At 43.6% G+C, this 22681-nt stretch overlaps 1 pseudogene; it reads left to right on the top strand.

Annotated features, from left to right (window-relative positions):
- The first annotated feature begins 2594 nt into the window (after nt 1–2594).
- LOC131402316 (large ribosomal subunit protein eL36-like) lies at nt 2595–21357 on the top strand (annotated as a pseudogene).
- The last annotated feature ends 1324 nt before the right edge of the window (nt 21358–22681 follow it).

Raw genomic sequence — 22681 nt, 5'->3', positions numbered from 1 at the left:
TCTATAGGTTATTTATAAGTGTGTAATTTAGTTTCCAAATAGTCAGTGATTTTCCAGATATCTTTCTGTGATTGATATCTGACAATCCCATTTTAGTTAGAGAATATACAGTAGTCCCCCCTTGTCTGCCAGGGATACGTTCCAAGACCCCCAGTGGATGCCTGCAACCACAGATAGTACCGAACCCTATGGATACTATGTTTTTTCCTATACTGCACACCTATGATGAAGTTTAATTTATAAATTAGGCACAGTAAGAGACTAATGACAATAACTAATAATAAAATAGAACAATTATAACAATATGCTGTAATAATAATACACTGTAAAAATAATAACTTTAGCATACAATTTTTTTTCTTTCCTTATTAAATCAAGAACTTACCTTTTTACTTAAAGGAAGAAATTTATGGCTTCTATTTGGCATATCAGAATCGCCAACATCACTACTCTCACACTTTTGGGGCCGTTATTAAGTAAAATAAGTGTTACTTGAATACAAGCATTGTGATACTGTGACAGTCACTCTGATAATTGAGATGGCTATTAACTGACTAACGAGTGGGTAGCATATACAGCGTGGATACACTGGACAAAGAGATGATTCATATCCCAGGCAGATGGAGTAGGATGGCTTGAGATTTCAGTATGCTACTCAGAATGTTGCACAATTTAAAACTTATGAATTGTTTATTTCTGGAATTTTCCATTTAATATTTTCAGACTGCAGTTGACCCTCGTAACTGAAACTGTAGAAAGCAAAACCGTGGATAAGGGGGGACTAATGTATTTGTATGCTGATCTGAATCCTCTTAAATTTGTTGAGACTTGTTTTATAGCTCAGAAATACTCTGTCTTTGAAAATGCTCCATATGCACTTGAAAGAACATGTATTCTACTGTTTTGGGGCAGAAAGTTCTCTAAATATCAATTAGGTCAAGTTGGTTGATAGCGTTATCCAAGTCTTCCATATCTTTACTGATTTTCTTTCTACTTTATCAGTTATTGAGAGAAGAGTGCTGAAATATCTGACTATAATTATGAATCTGTCAGTTTCTTCTTGCAATTTCATCCGTGTTTCTTCATGTATTTTGAAGCTTGGTTTTTAGAGAAATAAACATTTATAATTCCAATGTCCTCTTCATAATTTGATGCTTTTATTGTTATTAAAAAACTCTCTTTATCCTTGATGATATTTGTTGGTCTGCAATTTATTTTTTCTGATATTAGCCACTCCAGCTTTCTGGTTTTTGTTTGTGTTTATATTCTTTTAGTTCTCACTTTTTTGTCTTTTTATTTAAAGTGGGTTTCTTGTAGGCAGTGTAGAGTTGGGTCTTGCTTTGTTATATCCAATCTGGCTATTTATGCCTTTTAATTGGGGTGTTTAGAGCATTTACATTTAATGTGATTATTGATAAGATTGAGTTTAAATCTACCATCTTGTTTGTTTCTATTTATTTCTTCTGTTGTTTATTCTATTTTTCCTCTTTTCTGCCTTTTTTGGGATTAATTCAGTATTTTTTCATTAATCTACTTTGTCTCCTCTGTTGACTTCTTACCATAATTCTTTTTTTTTCCTCCTCAAAGCCCCAGTACACCATTGTATATTCTAGTTGTATGTCCATCTAGTTCTTCTATATGAGCCACCACCAGAGCATGGCCACTGGCAGACGAGTGATGTGGTTCCGTGCCTGGGAACCAAAGTGGGGCCGCCAAAGTGGAGCGTGCCAAACTTTAACCACTAGCCCATCAGGTCTGGCTCACCAAAATTCTTTATTTGTTATTTCAGTGCTTGTTTTAGGGCTTATAGTATGGGCTTATACTATAGTTTTAGGGCTTATTATTAGTTACTACTAATATTTTATCCACAGAGTTTGTGATAAGGGACCAAAAAAGCTTTAGGCTAATTTTAAATGAAATAGTTGAAACATTGATTTTTAAAAAGTAAGCTTGGGTAAAGTCAAAATACTCCAAGAATTATTCAAAATTAAGACATGGAAAGGAATGTGTGTGATTGCAGAGGATCATCTCACACCAGATAAAGATAAAATGGACTTTTTTGAAGGATAAGAGTGTCCTGTCACGGGGGCTATTCAAGATCTGGCTTACTGACCACGTGATGGGAATGTCGTGGAGGGAATTCAAACGCCAACTGGTGGGCGTGTAACTGGACAACCTTACAATTCCATTCCAGCTGGAAAGCATGTGATTTCATGAACTCTATTGCCCTTGATTCTCAGTGCTCCAGCATTTCCTGTCTGCAGCTGGGAGGTAGGCTGGGCTTGCCCCACCACCTGTGGTCCAGTGCTCCTCCTAGGAGCTACAGCAGAGGAGCTGGGTAGCTGATTGCTATGCAGGCGGGCAGGCAGCGTGCCCTGAGGCCTGCTGTAAAATTTTAGACCCATGGGATAAACCACTGCTCTGAGCATCATGTGCCCAACACCACTGTTCCTCCTCAAACCCCAACCCCAGTGGGCCTCTTCTTTCAATGACCTTGGAGTCACTGTGGCTTGAGTTTTGCAAGGCTGGAACAGGACAGAGCAGAACAGGCTCTTTTGTAATTATTTCTTTGTTTGTCCAAGTTTGTACTTCCTTTAAAAGACCTCTCAGGGTTTTTTTTTTTCCTCCTCTTCTGATTAACTTGAAAACAGCAAAGTATATTTTGCCAAGATAAAAAAAATCCCTCACCCAGAGGATTTCTTCTCAACTCACCCCTTATTAAACACTGTTTCTGAGTAGGTTTCTAGGCTGGCCCAGCGCTGGGTCTACCAATGAGTTTACTCTCAGCACTTGAGAAAGAAGGTTTGGAACTTGCAGCCTTGATTTGACAACTACCCCGTCTCGCTCCTGTTGTATTTCAGACCTGGAGGAGAGAGATGCTTGTGAGGTATGTGTATGTGTATGTGTGTGTGTACAGTCAAGGGCACATCTATTGTTTTACCAAGTGGTAGAATAGAATATCAACTGTCCTGACAAGGAGAGGCTTGTGGACCAGCAGACTCCTGCTTCCCCATGTTGAATGAACTCAAATCCAAACACCTTAATGTGATATGAAATATACCCGTGGTGATCTAGCTCCCAACTTTCTCTCTGCTTCCTCTCCTGCTCAGTCTCCTATGCTTTCCTCAGTAATCTCCCAAGTGGCTTAAAATTCTTGCCTTTAGCAATACTACTTACATGTCTCTAGGAATTCTGGTTAAAAGGAGTGGGTATCATGGAATGGATTTCTTAGTAACCTATTAGTACCCATCTTAGCAGGAATTGCTTTATCACACGGTCTAGCAGATAACCTAGATTCTAGAATGGAGATAGAATGGCACCTAAGACAGGCAAATTTTGAGGGAGAGGAGAGATGAAGCAAAGGGCCTCATGTGGGCAGAGTCGAGAGAAGGAGGCGGGACAGCGACGGTCCCCGTAGGGCAGCTGTAAGAATGAAATGAGAGTGTGAACATGGCGGCAAATGTGTGCATTCTCTGCCCTATCCCATGCAAGGGTATTTCCAGGCTGGGTGCTTAGACGACCCTCTCAGCCTCCCAAGAACAACACAGCTTCTGCCCACTGGGGCTGCTGCTCAGGGGCTGCTTCCTACAGATAATGCAGGAGAACCACAGAGGCAAAACCCCCTGGCCCCCAGGTACAGCCTGGGCTCATTCCAGAAGTCCCTGAAGAGGCTTTGAAATGGCAGGACAGGTGCTGGCCTTGCGTCCAGGCCCAGCTTTGCCATGTATCAGCCGTGAGATCTTGGGCCAGCCTCAGTTTCCTCATCTGTCAAAGGACATCAGGCTTCTGCATCCTTCCCCTGGGTGACCTCACATGCTCCAGTTATAGCAACTACTGCTGATACGCCAATATCTCCCAAATCCAAATTGCCAAGTCAGACCCCTCCCCTAAGTTCCTGAGCCCTGATCTAAAATTCCCTGAGCACATCTATTTAGAATTTGCAGGTCCCTAGAGCTTAGCACGCCCAATTGATTTGTTCCCCTTTCTTTCCACACCTGCTCCTCTTCCTAGTTGCACTTAGGTAAATGACACTGTCATCACCCATGAGCCCAAAAAGAAAGCTGGGTGTTTACCCTAGCCTCTCCTATACCTCCCACATTCATTCGGTCACAAGTGCTGTATAGGCCTCTTAAATATCTCTTGAATCCATGCTTACTCCCCACTCCCATCGCCACTGCTCTGAATTGAAATCTCATCATCTCTCTCTTGGAGAATTTCCGTATCCTCCTGTCTCACTCTTCAGTCTGATGTCCCCATTGCATGATTACTTTTTATAAATTGCGAATCTTTTCATATGCCTCTCTATTTGTTTCTATTTATAGTAGTGATTAGTGATTACCTATTTATTTCCCTTGGGGTAAGAATACAAACCCCTTAACTTGTCCTGGAATATACTTGCCTTATTCTGGCCCCTGAGTTCCTCTCTTGAGTCATTTCCTGCCCATCTTCCCTCTCCCACTTTACGCTCTACCTCAAACCACACTCAACTACTCAGAGTTCCACAAATGGGACAGACTTTCTCTTTTATAACTTGCTTGTCCTGCTCCCGTGGCTGGCATTCCTTTGGCCCCCTTCTTTGCCTGCCCAGCCCCTACTCTCCCATCAGGCCTGAGATACATATTCTTCTTCAGGAAACCTTCCTGGACAGCTGAGCCACAATGAATGGCCTCGAGGTGCCCTCCTCACAGGGCACCTATCATACTGAAAGGTGATGCCTATACATCGTCTATTTCCCTCAGGGTGCTGTGAGCTCCTATGTGTGGGCACTATGCCTCAGTCACCTCCGTCTCCGCAGTGCCTGACATGGTGCTGAGCCCTCCATTAGTGCTTGTTGAATGAATGAATGAATGACTGAGTTTCTGTCACCTCACGGAGTACATGTGAGAATTAAATGATGACATGTGAAAATACTTTGCAAACTGTAAATGTGTTAGGGATATTTTTGAGGATCAAAGGATTTAGGGAGGAAATGAACATGCTCAGTAGGCCCCCTGGAGAGTGAAAGAAGAAAGATGTTGAGCTGTGATGTTCTAGGGAGTCAGGAGAATACCAGGACAGCTCTGAATACAACACAGAAGACCTGGGACCACTGGTGGAAGGAAATGAGCATCTGGAGAAATCATACTGGGTGACACGTGCTCAGGGAGTATCATGCTTGTACAGTTCTGGTCTGTTCATGTAGCACAATCAGTCATTCAATTAGGCACTCAGGCAGTGAGCAAACACATTTATAGCTGGAAACCAGACCTTCTTTATGTTTATACGACTCTTTATTAGACAAGACATGTAGACTTTTGGAACAATAAACTCATAGTCTTTATTAAAGATGTCGACTAGATTTTGACGGAATTTTGGCAGAGGCCCTGGGAATGTCCATGTTCTCCTTGCCAATGATGCCTCTTCTCTGGGCTGGGGGGAGAATGATAGCAAATGGGAAACAAAGCACTGTTGTTTTCTGTGGGCCATGCACAATACCCACTCTGCTTCTCTGCTTGTCCCCACTCCCGCCCCTCCAGAGCAGAGTTCTGGGATGCCGAATTAAAGCACACAGTTAAGGCTAGAAACTGAGTGGGGCCTCCTAGATCCCCTAATTCTGAATACAGAGCTCAGGCTTTCACCACTTCCTGAGCTAGAGAGAGACAATGACAGAGACAGAGATAGAGAGAAGGAGCCAGGCCTCAATGTGGAGGCAGGAATGGGAGTGGTGGTTGGTCATAGACATGTGAGTGATGGATGAACAAGTCCGTGTAACCTCATAAGGATGTAGTAAAAGCTGCATCCTTGATGACCTTGGTAGTTCCATCATATTGGCAATGACTTTCACCTTCAAGAAGTATAAGAATGATGTGGACAAGAAGGAGGGTTTCTTTCTCCTTACAGCCTCCATGCAGTAAATCAGGGCCCCCACATCTCCAGGAAAGCAGTCAGAGCATTAATTAATTAATTAACCATAGGTGTTTATTGAATACTGCTATGGACTGAATTGTGTTCCTCTTCAAATTCGTATGTTGAAGCCCTAACCCCCAGTGTGACTGTATTTGGAGAGAGGGCCTATAAGGAAGCAATTAAGGTTAAATGAGGTTGTAAAGGTGGGGCTCTAATCAGATAGGAGTGGTGTCCTTATAAGAAGAGGAAGAGACACCTGAGATTTCTCTTTCTCCATACACACACACACACACACACACACACAGAGGAAAAGCCAAGCAACAACATACCAAGAAGTTCTGCAAGCCAGGAAGAGAGACCTCACCAAAAACCATCTCTGCAGGCACCTTAATTTTGGACTTTGAGCCTCCAGAACTGTGAGAAAATATGTGTCTGTTGTTTAAGCCTCCCAGCCTGTGTATTCTTTTGTGGCAGCCCTGGCAGACTGATACAAATACCTACAGTGTACAAAGTCCTTTCTTTGTCTTTGGGGGTTGCAAAAGAGGATCCCTGAATGGTTTCACTGGGATTTTCCTGTTTGATTCCCATTCTTTGAGTCTCCTTAGGTGGCATTTTTTCCTGTGACAATATGGTTTAAGATAAAATTGTGGCCTCCCAAGAAGTTTTGAGAGAAGGCCACTCCCTCTGGCTCTTTTCTCTCCCTCCTAACTTCAGAAGTGTGTGCACTCATGAGGTAAGTGGGAGAAGAGTCATTCTCAAGCTCTTGCTGCAAAGGTTTTCTTCCACAAGTAGACTCACAACCCCGTAGCCCCAGCCAGGCTGAGAGGGAGTACGTGGGCTCTGCATTTCCCAGATCTTCCCAGTTTGCTGAGTGAGGGTATTAAAATTCCTTGTCTTACTTAAAATAAAACTCCTAAGAGGCACATACATGACTTCAAGTTTTCTCAGCATTATCATGACTGTTTCTTCAAGGGTTAATTTTCAGAAAGGGTTTGATACATTTCCCCAAATAAAGAGCTATGCTCAAAGAGCGCTCAAGTTATTGAAATAAGCTACCATGAGCACAATTCTGAGCTGTAGGGGTAGAGAGAGTTCAGTTTATATAAACCAAGGTAGGGGGCCCTGGGCTGTTGATGATAAAGTGGACATCGGTACCTGTCATTGTGACCACCAGCTGCAGGAATGGTGCCGCTCACAGAGCCTTTCATCGCACATTTAGGTCCTGCTGGGGAAGATGGGGCATGGGTGCCAGCCTGGCATGTGCCAGAGGACTTTTATGAGGGGGCTCCAACCACAAGTCCCACATGGGACAACTCTGAGAGCAGAGAAACACATGGGAGTCAGGATTCAGGTAGGCTGCAAGATGGACACCTGACTTAAGGAGAGATTATCATGGTGTCGTGCATCTATTCCTCTCTGCCCTTAATTTCTCAACAATGTAAGTAAGGAGGAGCAGGAGGAAAAGTTGGAGAAAGGAGAACATGAAGCTCTTTTAACTGACAGCTCTATTTTTGTGGATTAATAATTCACAAAAAATGATGGTTACTACTTACAAGGATTAAGAGTGCACCAGTGGCATGTCTTTGCAACCTAAAATAGTCTGTGCAAGGAGCTGAAGTAAAACATCTGCTGGACTTGAATGATGTCTAAACCCATTTGTTGTATAAACAGGCTGTCCACAGAAGAAGAGTCTAAATGAGCAGCCAAATAGGAGAGATACCCAACCTCACTAAAAGTTATAGACAGGCAAGTTCAAGATGAGATTTAATTTTTTGCCTCCCAGACAAAGTTTAAAATGTTTAACAGTACCACTTTGGGTTTCTAGTTCAGAGAGTGCAGTGGGCCCACATATTTCCTTCCCTCCCACTCAGAGGCCTATTGAAATGGCCTTAAAGATGTGCAAAAGGGAATAAATCCACAGCATAGAGTGCAGCAGGTGGGGACATCAACAGAGTTTTTGATAACTTTCTGGGAGATAGAAAGCAAATAGGGTTGAATTGCTGAATAAAACACAGAGGGAGAAGCAGTATCTGAGGTATGGCAGAATGCTGCAATGGAGAGGGAGCCAGATTCCTGGGAAGGAGAGTCGTCTTCCTGGGGGCTCTGGAAGGAGCACCAAGCTCTGAGTTGACAGAAAGGGGAAGAAGGAATGGAAAGTGGGTTGGCCATCAAGATGACTATTTGCAAGGCAACCTGTGAAGCAGCTGAGCCGTTGCCCACCCTAACCCCCACCACTTCCCTGCCACAGGTGCAGAGCAGCTGGCCATGGTCACTTCAGAGAGGAGTCTGCTCTTTAGGGGAATTCGATAGTGTGCCTGGAGAGGTCTAGGGCTCCTTGAGTGAGGGTTGGTCCTCCAGGGTGAAGTTCTTCTTGTTTAGGCCCTGAGAAGGGGGGCATGCAGGGGAGCGGGGAGCATCCTGTCAGCCTGATTTCTACGCCTGTAACCTAGAGTGAGCAGTGCGAATCCATATGCTCTACCTGTTGACATATACTCATAAACATGAATGGATAAACAAGGATGGCCAGAGTTCTTGAAAATTAAACATTTCAATAGAAGGGCTGGGAGCCAAAGTTGAGGAAATATTCCAGGTTGTAGAGCAGAAAGAGATAGATGGAAAATACGAGGGAAAAGTTAAAAGACAAGTTGGATCAATTCAGGATGTCTAACATCTATCTGGCAGGAATTCCAGAAAGAACAGAGAACATGAGGGGGAAAATTATCAAAGGAAAGACAAGAGTTTTCAACTTGGAAGGAGCCACTGAGGATTGAGCAAAAAGAATTTTAAAAATGACCCATATACATTGTGATAAAATTTAGAACACAAAATATAAAGAGAAGATTCTCAATGCTTCCAGGGAATAAAGACAGGATACCATAAAAGAATAAGAATTAATATGGCCTTGGCCTTCTTGTCAGTAATTTTGGATATTGGAAGGTAGTGGAACAATGCCACTGTAGTACCAAGGGAATGTGATTTTCCATCTAGAATTACCAATCCAACTAAACCATTCACCAAGCATCAAGGCAAATAAAGAGTTTTTCAGAACCACACTACTCAATTCTTCAGTTAATAATATTTATATGGTTATAATATTAAAAAAATGACAATTGATTTGAATTTTCAGAATTAATTTTATCTATAGACAAAACAAAGACTTGAACATTTATCCACTATCTTAGTCCATGTGGGTTGCTATAACAAAATACCACAGAGTAGGTAGCTTAAAAATAACAGAAATTTATTTTTCACAGTTCTGGAGGCTGGAAGCTCAAGATCAGGGTGGCAGCATGGACGAGTGCTCCTGAAAGCCCTCTTCCAGATTGCAGACTGCCGACTTCCTCACATGGCAGAAGGGGCAAGCCAGCTCTCCAAGGCCTCTTTTATAAGGCCACTAATCTTGTTCATGAGGGATCCACTCTCATGACCTAAGCATCTCCTAAAGGCACCCCACTTCCCAATACCATGACATTGAGCATTAGGATTTCAACATATGAATTTGAGGGGACACAAACATTCAGACCATAGCATGGAAAGATTACTTGTGTGTGCACTCCAATAAGATGAAAGAAGAATCCAAGAAAGACGATGAAATATTAGATCCCAGAAATATTAGAAATAATATAAGTGTAATTCAAATAAAAAAAACATGGCAGCAACTGTGGTACATGCCTAGAAGACAATGAGGCAAAATTAAGCCATTCAAAAGTGGTATGTTTAAGAAATTGGATGATCTTAATGATATGGTAATGAGGATATATGTTTCTATTGTCCTTAGTTAAAAAAAGAGAAGCAAGTAGAAATTCCAAAAAACCCCAAAATCAGAGGTAAAAAATCCTAATCCAAACAAGAAGTAACCTAAATTAAGGCACAGTTGTGAGAAAGGGATTAGAGTAAGGAAAGAGGATTTATTTGATTTTGGCTTTTGAACGTTCTCTTTTGAGTGGCTCAGAATTATTTTCTTCCTTACTTGATTCTTCAGTAAATAATTTTTATATATTTGCAGAATTATAAAATCTGTCTTTTTGTTTTCTATTTTTTAGAATAAATTTTTAGACAAAGTATGAAAGACTTAACTTTGGTTTCAGAATAGAATATAACTATCGTAAATCTAGTAAATATAAAAAGAAATGGGGCAGTTATAGCTTAAGACAGGAGGTGAAGAAAGTAGGGAGAAAGGGTGGGGAGAAAGAGCAGAGGGACACTTTCCTCATTTTCATAGTGAGGAATCAAGTGGAACACTGTCTCAAATTATAAAGAGAAAAGAGACAGAGATAGTGAAAGGGTAAGTTAGCAAAATCTTCATGTGTAGGAGCCAATAAATACTGTAGAAAGTTGACAAATCAAGAAATTGAGGTATAAGCATATTATTTAGTATTTTGTGGCAACCACCAGAAGAACTAAAATCAGAACTGGCTAAAGTTGGTTACCATAGGGAGTGGAACAGGGTAAGGAGAGGAGAAGGAGATTTTTCATAGTGTTATGTACTATTTGAATACAATTTTCATCACATGTAGGTGTTACTTTAAAAATAAAAGTGGAAATAATACTATTACCAAGTGTTGGCATTGGTGAAGAAAACAGACCCTTTAATCTCTGTTTGCAAGACTGAAAATTGGTCCAAATTGGTCCAAACTTTTTAAAGGGCAATTTTATAATATTGAAAAGAACCAGGCTCTTCCTCTGATATAAATAATTTTATTGTGTAAGTTTCCAATCCACAAGGACGATATTGAGCAGCAGCTGGCAAACCAAGTTAAGGAAGGCAGAAGAATACACAAAGGTTTTCCTTCATTGCACGTGAGTGTGAACATGCACACACACATGCTCATGTCTCTCACACGTTGACTCACTGAAATGGAAACAGCAGCCGCCCAGGTTCTTAGAGTTCTCTCATCTCCAGCTTTAAGTCTTTAGTGATCCTTACAAGGAAGGCTGTCTCTGGTGGTTTCTCCATCCTCACATGACTCATTTTGGTTTACTTTTTTGGAAGCGACTAACTTGGGAGCTGGAACTTTTCCCTCTTGACAGTCTGGGGCTAACCACAGTGTTCCAAAGCCCGTGGGCGCTGGCCAGCCACTTGGACGTGTGCCCTTGAGTCTGTCCTCTCCTTGTGGTTGCTCAGAAGAGGCCCCGTCTGTGTTCCAAATGTGGTCAGACTATTAGAGAGGCAGCCCCCCTGGCCTGACATGCTCACTCTCCCTGTGTCACCGCTGATGTTATGGGAAAGATAACACTTTGGACAGCCTTAGCAATGGCTGTCCAACTTGACTTGAGTAGGAAAGCTAGGTTCTTCCCATGATTTGATGATGAGACTCCTGGGAAATGCCTATAGTCAAACTACATTTTTGTAGAGCATAACTGTTAGCACATAATTACTCACAACAGTCCTTAACCACTGTTTTAGATGAGAAAACAGATGCTCAGTGATGGCAAATCAATTGTCCATGATCATTCCGCTAGAAAGTAGTCAAGTATGGATTAAGATCCAGATCTTCTGATTCCTAACCTTGTATTTTTTCACACTACTCTGTGAGATGTTTTTTAGTACTTCTTAGTGTGGTAGTTGTTGGAATTAGACAAGATGCTCTTTAGTCTGCTTTCCAGTTTCATAGAAATTCCTGTTCTGGATGGTGATATCCAGCATCTCACTTTGTTGGGCTTTGGATTGGATCCTAAGTTTGCTAATTAACAACTGTGTGCCCTTGGTCAAGTTCACACAACATCTCTGAGTTTCAGTTTGCTAATCTGTAAGATGGAGATAGTAATACTTCTCTCCAATAAAATCTCACCAGGATTGTTGTAAGGTTTAAATGACATAATGTACATCAAGCACTAAGTAGGCGCCCAAAGTGATGATGGTGATGGTGGTTGTCAACGTGAGGAGAATTATTTTGAGACGTGTTGGACACATTAAACAGCCTTTCCAAATTTCCTCTTCAGATGAATTCCTAGTTAACTACTCTCCTGTCTTTGAAGATGTCAACATATCTTCACAATATTAACTTAAAAAGTAGTTGGTTATGCTACTTTGTAAAGATAATAATTTTGAGTTAGCAAACTCTCTTGCTAAAAGCAACTGTAGAAGTGTTATGTGGTAGATATTGAGCCTCCAGTGTGGGCATAATGCTATCAGACGACAGCAAGTCCTATTCTTTCTTGCCCACAAGAATGTGGCTTCTCAGGGCCGGCTTGGTGGTGTAGCGGTTAAGTTCACATGTTCCATTTCGGCAGCCTGGGGTTTGCTGGTTCGGATCCTGGGCGCAGACCTACTCACTGCTCATCAAGCCATGCTGAGGTGGTGTCCCACATAGAAGAACTAGCAGGACCTACAACTAGGGTATACAACTATGTACTGGTGTCTCGGGGGAGAAAAAAGAAAAAAGAGGAAGATTGGAGACAGATGTTAGCTCAGGGCCAATCTTCCTCAAAAAAAAAAAAAGAATGTGGTTTCTCAAGGAGGAGTGGAAACTGTGTGCGTGGTACGCAGGGTCATTTTCAGTTGCTGAGACAGCATGCTTTTCATCAGGGAAAGAGGCATCTATTAAGTGAGTGTGAGTATCACAGGTGTTCAGAGGAGTGGGTAGCATTTGTACTTGGAAAATTTGTGCTTACCAGTTCACAGGCAAACAAATGGAGACTATTATTACAGTTTTTGCACACTGGAGAAAATGCATGTCAGACAAAACCATGGGCGTCTGTGCTCTTCAAAGGAGGCTAGACAGGAGATGGGGAGGAAAGTAGGCATCTTGTCTGCAGTGAGAAGACTGTGACACTGGCTCCAGCCATCAAAGGGATGGAAAAGTGAAGTCACTGCCTGTGAATTGGGGTAAGTCCATGAAGACACTAAAGGCAGAAGAAGGGAGGGAGGTGAGGAGAAAAGGTACACGTGTAAAAAGGAAGATAGTTCACTTAGGAGAGACTTGTTTTTTTGTGATAATATAAAGCTACCACACCCAAATGTACATAAGCTATAAACCTAGGGTCCCTCCAGTGCAGCGTGGCTAGAAGAGTGGGCTTGATTATGTGTCCACGTGGGGAACTCTGAGAAGTCAGCCATCATCGGCCCTAGGGACAAGAAGCCCACTTGCTTCTTAGAAGAAATGGTGATGGAGTTGTAGGATTGATCTTCAAAGTCCTGGTGTAAGGATAGATACTAAGGCTGTACCAACCCTGAATACGGAAGAAGAATGAAAGAGAAAGAGGGAATTTCTCTGGCAAGCTAGGAAATTCTCTCTGACTAATCAGATATGTTGAAGGACATGCATGTCTTCAACCCCAAGTGAGTGAAAAATGCTTTGAGTAGGACTGAGTGGTCTTATTTTGCAGTGCTTAAGAGACCTAAGCTCATACATTTAAAATATTGAGAAAGTTAATAATAGAAGATGCAACAGAAAAAAGTATAAGTCAAAACTTCAGAGCAGTAGTGCTCAACAGGGAAGGGAGGAGAGCAGTTTTGCCCCCTACCCCCTTCCAGGGGACATTTGACAATATCTGGAGACATTTTTGGTTGTTACAACTAGGGGGAGGGCGATACTGGCATCTAGTGGGTAGAGGGAAGCAGAGATGTTGCTAAGTATCTTACAAAACACAGGACAGCCCCCCCCAACAAAGAATTATTTTGCCCCAAATGTTAATACTGTGGAGATTGAGAAACCATGGTTTAGAGCTATCATCCTTTACACCAAATACATCAACCATTAAACGATGTAACTAGTTGAATGAAAAAACACTACAGTTGAGAACATAAGGAGGGGCTCATGCTAGAAACAGAATAAGTCATGTGAATACTAACGTCATTGCAAATGAGAACTCTTAGCTTTTCCCCACAAATCCCTTACCCTAAACTATTCAAATATGAAGTAAGAATAATTTAATAGAACCAAATTCTTTAAAAAGCTATGCAAATTCTTATAACGATGTTGTTATAACTTTTAGACATATGTATTATTCTTTATTGTTTATAAATCATATGAATTGCCTTATTTAATGTTTACGATTTGGTATAATTATCTCAATGTCATAGATTTTTAGAGGTTGAATTTTAGCATTTTTGGGACATCTGCTGTGTGGCAGGCACTGTGACAGACACTGTGGTTGTTACCCAGACAGAGAAAAGCTTAGTCTTAAGAAGTTTAAAATCTCCTGGGGGACACAGAGATGTGACACATGTAATAGAAGTATAAACACAGCCATGGGAGAACGAGGGAGGAAACCAAAGTCATCTGTCTGAGGTTACAGAGCTAGTAATTGGCAGATCTGGGATTTGTCTTAAGGTTTACCCAGTTTCAAGTAAGTCTCCTGCCTTGGCATAGCAATATAACTCCCTTAGCTTTTCCAGAGATGTGAAAACAAAGCCGAAGAAAATCATTCAAAAACACACCCATAAATTACGGAGTAGGCGAACTACCGAGACATTGTTGAAAGGGTGGTCAAACGTAGGATATTAAAAGGGGAGATAAGACTTAGCAGAACAGAAAAACAAGGAGGCTGCTGGCTTCCAACCCGCCGCCGGGCTGTTTTGAGGTTTGTAGTTATATTAAGACCCACGCCCCCGGAGTAATCTGACTTTGAGTTGGAGGAGCAGGAAACAGAAATCTCTGTGGTGGAGCTAAGTTCCTTCAAATGTCGCCCCGCTCCCCCTTCCTCTGGGGGAAGCCGGGCGTGAGGCGTCTCCATCGAGGGACCCCGTCTCAGGGGAGTGGGAGGAGCGGCCTAACGACGGCAGATAAACATGAGGAGGACACAAGGGGCCGGCTCCTCTAGGATTCAATTCCCCTGCTCAGCTCTTCTCCGCCTCTGCCTCCCCCAAACCTGGATGGAAATATGAAGCCACAATTCACTCCCAGTTACTCATTCTGATGACAAAGAAGCTGATGCCAGTGAAATAGCATTTCGCAGCTGTTTGCTTCCGCTTCCGCTTCCCCGGAGACGTGCCTTTTGCCATTCAGACCTGCTTCAAGTGCGCCGAAAGCGGGGCAAATTCAGGCAGCGCTGGCTCCAGGTGGAGGAGGGCGGCCCAGCAGGCCTGGTGACTGACGCCAAGGGACTAAGTCACTCCCTTTGTCCTTTCGGGCAGAGATGGGACCCATGCCAGTGATAAAAAGTACTCATTTTCCACTCAGGCCAGGGCTTTGTCCCTAGGGGAAGGAGCAAAAGGTAAACAGAAACCTGATTTGCCTATGCCCTGTGGAACCAAAAAATGTTGATGTTGTCACAGGCTATTCCTCCCTCCCTGTCCACTTCCTTGCCCTAGAGGCTGAGCTACCGCCATGTTTATTCTGCATAGTGCTCCCCCATGGCAGAAGTTGATTGGACCAGAGTGAACACCTGACCTGGCTAGGCCAATCACATCCTCCCCTGGGAATTTGGAAATGGTGCCTTGGAGATGCAGAACTTGCCAACTAGAGGTTCCTCACCTTTGCTCTTTGTTGCAATTGCCCAGGGAATTCTGAAAACACACACACAACTGATCTATGCTAGAACCTGCTCTGTAGAGCCTCCTAGTGCAGCTAGGAGTGGCACACGTGCGTGGAGAGGCAGACACATAGACGACAATGAGGTGGACCTTCAGAGAGAAGTTGGGATGAGAGACTGAGGCTCTAGAAAGAGTAGACAATGATCTTGACTCCTGGTAGCCGTTCTAGTTCTGGATTCCAAGCATACTCAGGCCTGGTTGTAGTTCCCGCCCTTGAATCCTCCCTTCAGCATGTTTCTCCTGAAGCTACTTTGAGTAGCTTCCACTACATACAACAAAGTGAACCTTTGCCAAGCCATTCTCATAGCCCATCTGTCACTGGTCACTGAATCCTGCTGATTTTACCTCAGGAATCTCTCTTAAATCTCATCCTTGTGGCCTTTTCAATGGAGTTCTCATCCTTGCCCTCCCTAAGTGGACTCCCTGGCCTCTTCTCTCTCCTCCAGCCTCTGCATAAAACAGATCTGATCCACTCACCCTCAAACTTAGGGTGCTTTACTGGTTCCTCATTGCCTGTTAAAAATAACAAGATAGTTCTGTTATTGACCTGTAAAAACTGACCTGCAAAATATCGACCTGTAAAAATGTCTCTAGTATGTTACTAACTAGAAAAAAAATAGCAGATTAAGAGGTAGAGGATACTTTAGTTTTTCTTTTTAAAGTGTGATTTAAATATGTATACATAAAAATGCCTGCATAAATTTAGTACAAAGAAAGGACACTTACTAAACTATTAGCAGTGGTTTCTGTGGTGAGGTGGTTTTGGATGGGCAGAGAGGAAATTTCCATCATGTCTTACTTTGTATAATATTTAATAAATATGAGGAGTATATGTCATTTTAAATTTTTTCTGTTTTCTTCCAATATATTTTTAAAAATATCCAATGTCTTTCACATTCTTACCCCCATCTGCTTCCCAGTATCCTCTGCCACTACTCTGTGCCACGTGCCCTCTGGCTAGTCTGAGCTTTTCATTCTTCCCCAAACATAGCATCCCCTGTCATGCAACTATGGCATTGCCTGGTCTGCGCTTTCTTCCTGAAATGCCTGTACTCCATTCTTCATCTGAAACACTTCTTTTCTTTTTTGACTCAGCTCAACTATCACCTCTGGGAAGCCTTCCTAGACTGAACCATCCCTAACCCATGTCAGAGTTAGTTCTGTCCCAGTGACCCCATGGTCCTCTGCTTCTGTGTCTTCTATAACACCACTAAATTGTGTTATGGCTGATGAGATCACCTACTTGTCTCCCCAAATTGAGAGGAGCTCCTTGAATTTGAGGGCTGAGTCTTATTCATATCTCCCCCCTCCATATCCAGCAGAGAGCTGGGCTAATAATGGCTGCACAGAAAATCTTGGTTGGTTGGTTGAATGAGTGAATGAATGAATGGGTGCACAGGCTCTTGCACACAAGGTAGAGCCATGATGTAGTTGCAGCCTTCCCTGCCTCTACCAGATAAAATGGACCAACTGGAACTCATCCTAACCCTGTTGCTGAGCGAGCCTCAAGCACAGAGTTGTTGCCTTTCACCAGCCAGCAGGCTCAGTTACCAAGCTGGGATGGTAACTGTTGATGTGGCACTTTAAGCGTCACAAAGATCAATTGGAAATGTATTTCTCATGGTTAGTGACTAATAATAAAATAATGAGGCTCTGCCTATTCTGAAAAATGTTTAAGTGATGGGTCAAGGCTTCTGTGTGACTTCTGTGTGAGTATTCGCCACTCCCTCTCTCCCAGCACTCTAAAGAGAACTCTTTAATTGCAGAACCCCTGACTTCTTCTCTCTTCCAAAGAGGAAAGATCCCTTATTGCTGGGAAAGAAACTAAGTCAAACTATGAAACCAAACCCTGAGGGAGGAGGAGAATGGGAGTGGAAGAGGAAGGACAGCCATGGAGATAGGGAGTAGAGGAGTTTTCTTCAGGGGTATCAGGACAGCCTCATCAGAGCAACTACGAGCAATGGAGACAGAAAAGAAAATTTAGTAAATGTTTAAGAGTTCCTATCTGTCTGTCTTCTGTAATGACTGTGCCCTGGGATGAGCAAAGAATGGACCAACTGGAACTCATCCTATAAAATTAAAACATAATTTTAAATTATGTTTTCACTAGTGTACTGTGCATCTTAAATGCAACACTGTCCCAAGGCCGACACACAAGAGTCCAGGCTTTGTAAAATTCACACCTATAAATGGATGAGAAAGGCCTGCAAAAAGAGAAAAGCATGCCTTTCACTTGGGGCTCTGCCAGCTCCACAGCTGCCTCTGTCAGGGAGCATGGAGCCAGGGCAAATGGAGGCAGCAGGGGTCCGAGAGCTGGTCAGTTCTGGCTGCGGCGGGAGGTGTGTGTGTGGGAACAGCCCGGACAGTGAAGCACTGGATCTTGGGGGTGGGGGTGGAGGGCAAACCAAACAAGACACTGTCCTCACCACTCACTGGGGCTCTTAGGCCAGGGGTGTCCAGGAGCCCACGGGGGTGGGTTGGAGGGAGGACGGGGAAACTCTGTTTGGAACCAGGTTACAGCTTGTTGTGGGTACCCTAGGGCAGCCTGAAACTAGACAGGCCTCCACCCAGAGCAGGGATGCCCCAGAGCTGCCAAACACTGGGTCGTGGAAACCACTGCTGACAGATAGTGGCTCTGGAGCATCCGGGGTTTCTAATGTCCCAACAGTAGATCACTCAAAGAGAAGCCTTTGCGATACAGTCAGAATTCCCTTAGAGTGGCTGCAGATCTTAAGATCAGAAGGGGGAGACCCCTGGGCCAAGGTCAACATTAGAAAGACAGCAACACCTATGGGTTAAATAACTGCGGGGAGAGGGGCTCTTGATCATGGCAGCCCCTGTGGGTCCAGGCTTATTACTGAAAAGTTGAACTTGGGCGAAGGCGTAGCAAAGGTAAGGCGAGGTGGCTTGATGAAGGGAGGCATCATCTTAGATGGAAAACAGTGGGGTGCACTGAACTGCAGAAGCCGGTGGCCTGGGGTTGAGGCCTTGCCCACTGCTGACACGAGAAATAACACTGGGCTCTCAGTTTTCCCATGTGAAAAACAAGATCTCCAATATCTTGTACATGAAAGTGTTTGGCACATAGTGTGCATTCATTCATTTATTCATTCTACAAAAATACTGGGCACCTCCTATGTGCCAGGCACTAGGCTAGGCACTGGGGACACAGGTGAGCAGGTGGGTGTGGTCCCTGCCTTCATGAGGCTTACATTCTACTGGAGGAATCAGAATGTTGGTTGAATCTGGATGCCTTGCCGCCTGCCTCCTCCCCGCACCTCTTTCCTGTGGAATGGGCTCCAGCCAGCACTTTTAGAAATTGTTAGCAGGGAAGGGAAGACACAGAACACCACATTTTAGGGCAGATAGGAAAGTGAAATTCATTTCCTGGACATAACCATCCTTTCCAGCACAAGGGATTTGTGGAGAAGCTGAAGAGGTTCCAGAAAAAAGCCAGGCAATGATTACAGCCTCCTTCCAGACCTTTCCAAGAAAACCATAAATCTTTTTCCAGGCGCACACCAACAGCAAAGATAATCAAACCAGCATTTTAACAGTTCTTCTGCCATCAGTAGGATATTTGACAGGCCATTTCTAGAGACTGATTAGAAGGTTGGAAAAGAGGACCACAGAAGAAAAATTAAAAGAACTATGATCATCAATTGTAATGGTAAAAATACTATAGTGGTGATTTAATTAAGGTTATATATATACCAGTTTTTTTCCTACTCTATGGAGAACTGTTTAAGATACAATGTATTTCTGTTGTAGTGGGACTGTTTTAAGTTAGGTGTAAGAAAGAACTTCCTGACTCTAAGAATGGTTAGATGACAACAAAGTGAAGGGTTATAGAATGAAATCAGCTTTCTTATATTCGAGGGAACAAACTTGTAGATAAAGTAACCAAACTTAGCCTTTATGAATGCTTGTTCTGTCCTTCAAGGCCAAAACCAAAGAAACACTGCCCAGTCTCAATGATTATTATCTCTGGTGTGTAAGCAAGACTGGACACCCACAGGCTGAGGGGCGTTCCATCCCACTTGAAGACTCTGCTCTCAAGTCTCCTTTTGGGCCTGCAGCCCGCCTTCTGCCTTCTCCATCAGGCTCATTGCCCCAGAGGCTGACCTTCAGGAACTGTGCAAGGGCTCCTTGCCCTTGGGCTTGCAGTTGGGGTCGGCCAATGAGAAGCACTGGCAGAGGTCCTCTAGAGGAGCTGGAGGAAAGTGAGGTGGGGTGTCCAACCAGCCCCCTCCCCAAGCGTTTGACAGCTGCTGGATTCCTTTACGGAGGGCCACAGCTCCCACGGCGTGACCTTTCCTACAGCTACAGTTCTCTCTGGGTTCAGGGAGATGCTCCCCAGTCGCACCTTCAGGCCTACACTTCCCTTAACTCCCCTCAGACCTTTGTAAATAGTCCTTTAATAAACTCCTCAGTCAACCCTTCGAGTGTGTGTGCCATCTGTCTCCAGCTGGAATTCTGACTCATACACACTCTCTGAATCAGGCTTGAGGAATTTCTGAAATTTCATTCAACATTTATTTTAACAAAAAGGTTTTGAGCAACTACTTTCTACAAGCGATAAATGAATACTGAAGGACTTAATAATAATATCTAAACATACTTGAGTGTCTGGTATGTGCCTGGTACTGGACTAAACAGTTTACATGTAAACAGTTTACATGATTTAATCATTGCAATGATCTTGTGGTGAAAGTGTTTAAAAACTCTTTTCAGGTATGGAAACCAATACTCATTAGAGTTACGTACTTTGCCTGAGGCCACATCACCAGTAAGTAGAAGAGGCAGGATTCATACCCAGATAGGTTTCATTTTTAAACTTATATTTTAAACTTCTTCTCTTTATGGCCTCTTATACTCAAGGAAAATTATGACAGGGTGTTCAGGGAAACAAAAAACAGAGGAGGAGGGAGGAACTCTACCGTGTGCCAGGAATTGGGTACAGAAAACCAGGCTGTTCTCCAAACTTGAAGTCTAGGAGGGGAGCAAGCAAACACAGACGACTAACTGGATGAAAAGTTATCAGATGAACTAGGGTTGGGAGAAGAGCATTGTGGAGGGGGGCGTACTGCCTGCAGTGATATGCTGGTAAATGTTTAATAACTGGTCCTCCCATCCCTCCAAAAAAGCCCTGGTTTATAGTGTTTGCCAATTTCTGTGGTGTAAATACTCCCAGCAGGGCTGATGTCAAGCTACCAATAGGTATCACTGAATGGAGAATGGGGAAGAGATATGCACAGTTGGCTCTTGAGAATCAGTTCAAGCCCACTCCAGCACACACTGAACTTATGTGCAAGGGCAGGGAGTCATGAACCAGTGCGGTGTGTTTGGAGTGCTACAAGTTGGTAAGATCTGCTGAGGCACGAGGAACCAGTGGTGGGGGAAGGTGGAATGGGAACAGGATTGAGACTGGAGAGGTACAAAGACCATGGGAGAGGGCTTTGGCTGGAAGGCCAGAGGTGCTCTCTGTGATCTGGTACCCACACGTTGCTACTGAGTGCTTGAAATGTGGCTGGTCCAAACTGAGATGGGCTGTAAGTGTAAACTATAGCCTGGATTTTGAAAAGTTAGTAAAGAAAGAATATAAAATATCTCATTAAAGGCAGCCATTGAGGAGCAGCAGCCATGGCCCTGCGCTACCCCATGGCCGTGGGCCTCAACAAGGGCCACGAGGGGACCAAGAACAAGCCAAGACAGCCGCCGCCGCGGGCACCTTACCAAGCACACCAAGTTGGTGCGGGACATGATCCGGGAGGTCTGCGGCTTCGACCGGGACGAGCGGCGCGCCACGAAGATGCTCAACGTCTCCATAGACAAGTGCGCCCTCAAGTTCATCAAGACAGGGGTGGGCACGAACATCCGCGCCAAGAGGAAGCGAGAGGAGCTGAGCAATGTGCTGGCGGCCATGAGGAAGGCGGCGGCCAAGAAGGATTGAGCCCTGCCCTTTTTGTGCAATAAAAACTTTCCAGAAAAAAAAAAAATCTCATTAATATCTTTATGTTGATTACATGTTAAAACGATAATATTTTGAGTGTATTGGGTTAATCATATTTTTATCATAATCATAATAATATTTACAATTAATTTCATCTGTTTCTTTTACTTTTTAACATGTGGCCTCTAGAAAATTCCAAACTGCATATGTGGTTCACAATGTATTTCTTTTAGACAGCTTTGGACCAGAGAATTTGGGCTTTATTCAACAGAAAACAGAGAATCTTGGAAGAGTTTTAAACAGATTTGGTCTACTTCCCATGAAGATCCGTCTGGTGCCCTGTGGAGTTTGCTGATGCCAGGCCAGAGGAGGGAAACTTGAGACAGTCCAGAGGGATGCAGGACTGAGTAAAGGCAGAGGAAGCAGGGGTGAAGAAGGAGAGAGCAGACTGATGAAACACGGTGGCCAATTGGGACGTGGGAGGTGGACAGAGGGAGGAATCAAGGATGATTTCCAGGTTTCTGGCTTGGGCAACTGTCTAGACGGGAGTGGTATTAACAGAGGGATGAACGGGAGAGACGAAGGTTTCTTGGGGGAAGAAAATGAGTTCAATTTCAGACGGGATGAGTCTGAGTTGCTAGGGAACTTACAAAGGTCCAACAGACAACTGGGTACAGAGGTCTGGAATCCTGTTGGCACCATCTTAAAAATGATTACCGAATCAACCATCTCCGACCACCTCTACTGTTACCACTCTAGTCCAAGCCACCTTACTATCCTATCTGGTTATTGCCATAGCCTCCTCGCTGGTCTCCTAGCTGATGCATTTACCTTCTCAAGTCTGTCGACAGTCAGAGTAATCTTGTTAAAAGCTACATCAGAACATGGTGTGCCCCCCGTCACAATCTTCCAATGGATTCTATGGCACTCAGAGTTCATGCCACTCTGCACAATGACCTAAGGCCCTACATGACCTGGCCCTGCTACTGTCTAAGCTCCCACTGCTCTGTCCCTCAGTCACTCTGCTCTAACCACCCTGGCCTCCTCACTATTCTAGAACTCACCAGAAACTCTCCTGCCTCAGGGCCTTTGCACCCGCCACTCCCTCTATCTTGAAGGCTCTTCCCTCGGATTTCTGAGGAGCTATCTCCCTCACCTCCTTCAGGTTTTTACTCAACTATCCTCTTCTCTGTGAAGCCTTCCTGCTTACCCCATTTAAAAGACACCCCCACTCTTTCCTTCCCTCTTTATTTTTTCTTTAGCTCTTACCACTATTAATCATACTATAAATGTTACTTATTTATCATATTTAATGTCTGTCTCCCTCATTAGAATGTAAGCTCCATAAGGCAGAAATTTTGTCT

The sequence above is a fragment of the Diceros bicornis genome, chromosome 4 (assembly GCF_020826845.1).
Source record: "Diceros bicornis minor isolate mBicDic1 chromosome 4, mDicBic1.mat.cur, whole genome shotgun sequence".
Lineage (NCBI taxonomy): Eukaryota > Metazoa > Chordata > Mammalia > Perissodactyla > Rhinocerotidae > Diceros > Diceros bicornis.
The sequence above is the reverse complement of the archived record's forward strand: the minus strand, read 5'-3'. Positions and strand labels throughout refer to the sequence as shown.